This window comes from Andrographis paniculata, unplaced genomic scaffold, assembly GCF_009805555.1.
Source record: "Andrographis paniculata isolate CXL003 unplaced genomic scaffold, ASM980555v1 Contig65END, whole genome shotgun sequence".
Taxonomy (NCBI): Eukaryota; Viridiplantae; Streptophyta; class Magnoliopsida; order Lamiales; family Acanthaceae; genus Andrographis; species Andrographis paniculata.
Genome location: NW_026137601.1, coordinates 5,946,023 through 5,952,022, shown reverse-complemented (window position 1 = coordinate 5,952,022; position 6,000 = coordinate 5,946,023).

The window sequence follows — 6,000 nt, the reverse complement described above, 5'->3', positions numbered from 1 at the left end:
AGTTGACATGACCAAAGCCGTCGATGCCATAGTTCTGATTTTTCCATGGTATCAGCTCGATTTGTAGTTATGTGGAAATAATTGATATTGAGAACAAAGCTTTGGTTCACCATTGGAATCTTCATAAACACCCTTGTCTTGTCATGCTTGTCAAAAATTGTGCACTCATTGTTGTCGAAGAGAAGCTTGTATCCATTCTCCAAAATTTGTCCAAGACTAAGTAAATTTTGGTTTAGACTTGGTACATAAAGAACATTGGAAATAAAGCTCTCACCTTCTTTTGTGTTGATCGGAATGGCCCCGAGTCCCTTTGATTCAATGAGTGCGCCGTTTCCAAGTTGGACGGGAGTTGTGACTTTGTCATCAATGGTGCTGAAAATTCCTCTTATTGAGGTCATATGGTTGCTACATCTGCTATCGAGTAGCCATCTCTTGCTTCTTTCGGCACTCACGGTATGGAAAGCATAGAATGTTCCGTGTTGTTCTTGTGTCTCTGTTTGATTTACTTGATGAGCGCCTCGATTCCTGCAATCTTTTCCAAGGTGACCGAAACGGTTGCAAATGTTGCACTTGGGTTTATTCTTGAACAAACAATCTTTGTTGACGTGTCCTGATCGTTTGCAAATGTTGCAAAATGATGCATTTTGAGATCGTCCTCTTCCTCGAATGCCTTGTCTTCGTCCTCGAAAATTTCCACCAGCCCGAGATTGATTGGAGTCGGACTTCGTAATATCTTCTCGGTTGCCCAACTTTAGCTTTGACTGGAAAGCACTTTTGATGGATTTTTCTAACCTCCTTGAACGTCTTTCTTCAAATGTTTTGAGAGACGCCAATACTTCTTGGACGGTGAGTGTTGAGAGATCCTTTGTTTTCTCAATGACAGACACGATCGAGTCGATATCTTCGGGAAGACAAATAACTATCTTCTCCACCATCCTCTTATCAGAAATCTCTTTGCCATGTGGCTTCATTTGATTGACGAGATCAATGAACCTCATGGAAAAATCTTTCACCATTTCGTTTCCTTTCATAGTGATATTCTCAAACTCCGTCCGTAGCGTCTGCAACTTAATTGTTCGGACTTTGACATCTCCTTGAAATTCATCCTTGAGAATTTCCCAAGCGGTCTTAGCGGTGTCGACTCTCCTGATTCTAGGAAAAAGATTTTTAGTGAGGGCTCGTTGAATTATCGAAAGAGCGCTGGTGTCAGCTTGTCTCAGCTGCTCCAATTTCCTCGCAGCATTTTCGTCGAGCTCTTCTTCCTCGGCTGTTTCTGCAAACCCTTTATCTGCAATCTCCCAGAGATTAAGTGACCGGAAATGGTCTTCATTTTGATGTACCACAAGTCGTAGTCTTCTCCATCAATTTTTGGAATGAAGTGGTTGGAGGAAGTTGATGTACTAGCGGGTTTGGATTCAACACATTAACTCTCAACAGGTTTTGAATTCAAACTGAGTCATGTACTGAGTCAAAAAATTTAAGGTGGATTTGGTGATGCCAAGACGCCGGCCATGTTAAATGTTGAGGGGAGCTATCTTGTGATACCGATGCACTGCCAAGAAGCAAGGGGCCATGATAACCTTGATTATGCTATAAAATAGGACTAACATACTAATACTATATATTGGTTATGATCACGGCAAAATATATCTCGAGTCTAAGAGGCATCTAAATTTCATTGGATTTAAAAAAGTCTATTAATTTATATGAATTTAAAAAATTCACCGTGTTTAGGTAGGGTTTGATATATTTTATGTATTGATATAAATGAATTTTTATAGATTTGATTGGATATTTTATAATTTTGATTGTAGAATATTTTTTATTAATTATATAATTTGTATAAATTTATATGAAACACATTTTAAATTTAATAAATATTTAAATAATTAAATAAAAAATCCAAAATATAATAATTAAAATAAAAAATATATATTTTATTAATGATGTATAATAATTGTAGCATAATAATATTTTTATATCTTAATTTTTTTATTTTATATGTCTATATGTATTCTTAATTTAAGGTTTGTGAAATGTTAATGGGTAAAATGGATATGAAGAGCGATAATGTCTCTTTTTTAATTAAATTTATTTGAATATTTTGTTTTTTAATGCTAAAGAAATAAAAATTAATTAATAATTTCAATTAAAATTATATATTTTTTGAAACATTTGCTAATATTTGCTATTATATTTAAAATTAATTTTGAAATTGTTATTATTTTTCGCAAGTATATTTTAGTTTTAAAAATTATTATTATTTAATTAAAAGATTATAATAATATTAATAAATATTATATTTATCATTTCTAATAATAATAATAATAATAATAATAATAATAATGATAATCTAATTTTAATACAAATTTCCTTCACACTATCATTGTCAAGTGATTTGAATTCATATTCTCTTCAAATATTTTCAATTAAATTTATTTGGATATTTATTTTTTAATACAAGAGAAAATAAGAATTAATTAATAATTTCAATTAAAAATATATATTTTTCAAAAAATTGCTAATATTTTTCTGTTGTATTTAAAATTTTGAAATTATTATTATTTATTTAATAGATTATAATAATATTAATAGACATTATCATAATATTTATTCACTTCTAATAATTATAGTCATAATAATATATTTTTAAGAATCCATATGATTTATTCATGATTTTCAACAATAATCCAATAAAATCCATATAATTTTATGGTCGATGATTTTTTAATACCATATAATTTTAAAAGAGTTTGAATGTCTCGGGTTTTTAAAAAGACTTTCTGAATTGAATATGACCACTATGGTGGAATGTCAACTGATGAGATCTTTTTAGGAGGGTCAATCTACTTTTCTCATGACTCATCCTTGTCGTGGGTGAGCAGGTTACATGTATTTATTACAGCTTATGTTTTCACAAGAAGAAGAAAGAGACACAACATGATCAGAACAAACCCCCGCCTCATTTAATGGAACACTTGATGAATAAGATTTGTCTTCCATTAAATATTGATGCATGCTATTCTAATTTACCAAATAATAAAATGCATAGATAATACATATTTTGCTAACCTTGGGAATTTTAATGCTGCTACTGATTCCTAAATCAGAAATTAATTTTATATCATATTTACTGATGTCAATCGAAAACCTTCTTCACGAAAAGATCTAACCTGCACTGGAGATGCAGTGATAAACAAACTCAGGCCACCGTAGATAGCACACTTGATGAATAAAAATTGTTTACAATCAAATATCTGTTAAATGATCATTTGGAATTCCTATTCTCATTAATTGAATCTGCAGTGCTCAAGAAAATTAAATTTAAATTAAATGTCAAGTTTGTTTCTATTTTCTATGTAAATATTGTTTCTACATCTATCTTGTAATATAATATAAATTATTTGTAGTGGAGACAATTAAAATAAGAAAGTGAAATATTTAAAAAATAACTGTGTTGAAAAAGAGCAGCAACTTAGCCGTTCATCCCGTGTCACATCATCCCCTGTTCCAACAATTTTTGTATCAGAGCCAGGTTGAGGAGAACATGGCTTCATCAACAAATTCAAAATTTTCTTACACAAGCACCCAGGTCCCAATCTTCAATGGTGAACACTTTAATTATTGGAGCTCTCAAATGGAATCCTGGAAAAAACATATAGAAAAAATGTGAAGAGAAGCGCAACTGCACTGAGATTAATTCAACAAGGATTGAGCGGATCCATTTATCCCCGAATTTTCGGCATCATGAAGGCAAAATAAGCATGGGAAATTTTGAAAACAGAAATCGTTTCAGAGACGAAAGTTGTGGAGAAAATCTTAAGGAGTTTACCGCAAAATAATAACTCAATTCGAGCTTATGGGATCTTTGGAAGCGCATCAGCAAAGAGTAAGCAATTACAGCAATCAGCCCTTGGAGCAGGCCTTTCAAGTGAAGGCAAACATTTCCAGAAAACCATTCCAGCAAGGAGATCTTCCAATGGTCGATCGCTAGGCAGAAGCCGAGGATGGAACTTCCAGAACAAAGGCAAAAGAATTGGCGAAAAATCTGAAAATTCAGTGGCAGAATGTTTTGTGTGCAAGAAGGAAGGGCAGGAATCAAAAGATTGTTGGTGGAGATGTAAGAGATGCAAAATTCCAAACCACTTCGATAAAGATTGTTGGCATAAGAAAAAAATGGAAAGGGAGAGGAGATAAAGGAGACACACTTCCTAGCCGAAAATGAAACATCAAAGTTGTTTATCTCCAAATCAAGTGGTTCAAAATCAGATGCGACATAGTATTTGGATAGCGGCTGCAGCAACCACTTGTCCGGAAATCAGAATGACTTCTATACAATTGACAGAAGTTACTCCTCAAGCGTTGAACTCGGTGATGGGAAGAAAGTGCAAATCGAAGGAAAATGGATTGTTGCTGTCCACACAAAAGGAGGTAACAGAATCGTTCATCATGTAAATTTCTCGCCAAAGATTTCAGAAAACCTTCTGAGTGTTGGGCAAATGATAAGAAATGGGTAGACTCATTTTTTACAATGGAAGGTGTGAAATTCATGATAAAAATTCTGGAGATTGTCTGACCCACGTGGAGATGACAACAAATAATCTTTTTCCCCTCAAAATTGGAGTCGCATATATATATGCAGCCACAGATGATATTATCTTTGGCATTTGAGATATGGACATCTCAATTTCAAAGGGCTGCAAGCTTTGAAGCATAAAGGCATGGTCACTAGTCTTCCAGAAATAAAAAAATAATAAAAAACTTTGTCAATGATGCATTTATGGAAAAATGCACCGGCTCCCGTTTCCGAAGACAGCAGGAAGAGCAAGAGAACCTCTTGAACTTGTGCATGCAGACATTTACGGTCCAACAAAGACACCATCCTTGGGAAATAAGAGGTATTTTCTACTCTTTGTTGATGACTGTACTCGAATGACTTGGGTTTACATCCTTGAGCATAAATCAGAAGCATTCAATAGATTCATGCACTTTAAAGCATTTGCTGAAAAAAAGCGGCTTAGAAATAAAGTGTTTGAGAACAGATCGAGGAGGAGAATTTATCTTCAACCTATTCATGGAATATTGCAAGAAGGAAGACATAAAGAGACAGCTTACAGTTCGACAGACGCCACAACAAAACAGTATTGCTGAAAGAAAAAATAGGACGATTGAAGAAATGGCACCAAGCATGCTAACACAAAAGAATCTCCCAAACGAATTATGGGCAGAAGCTGTCCACACGGCAGTTCATATTCTGAACTTATCTCCGACAAAAGCAGTTCGAGATAAGACACCATATGAAGCTTGGCACAAGAAGAAACCAGTTGTAAGTCAACTAAAAGTTTTCGGTCGCATTGCTTATGCTCTAATTCCATCTAAAAACAGCGAAAAACTTGATGGAAAGGGATTGGATATAGCGATGAATCGAAAGGATATCGCTTGTTAAATCAGAAAACAAAACAATTGGTGCTCTCAAGAGATGTCATTTTTGACGAAAGCGCAGCATGGAAATGGAAGGATGATGAAAAGGCAGAAATTCCAATTGAGCTTGATTCACTCCTACCACAGCAGCCCTCTCAAGACGTTTCTGGCAGTAACATCCAGCAACAAGACACTGATTCGGAAGATGAGCAGATGAGGTATCGTTCGCTGATTGACATCTATAATTCATCTAATGCTGTATTGTTTGCCAGTGAGCCAGAAACTTTTGAAGATGCTTTAAAAAAGGGAACATGGAGAGATGCAATGGAGGATGAATAAAAAGCATTCCAAAAAATTGAACTTGGGAGTTGATGGATCATCCAGAAGGAAAAGAGGCGATAGGTCTAAAGTGTGTTTTCAAAACCAAATTCAATGAAGATGGATCTGTGCAAAAATACAAGGCCAGACTTGTGGCTAAGGGTTATACTCAACAACCCGGGATAGATTACACGGAAACCTTTGCACCTGTTGCTCGGATGGAAATAGTACGAACTGTTCTAGCTATCGCAGCACAATTAG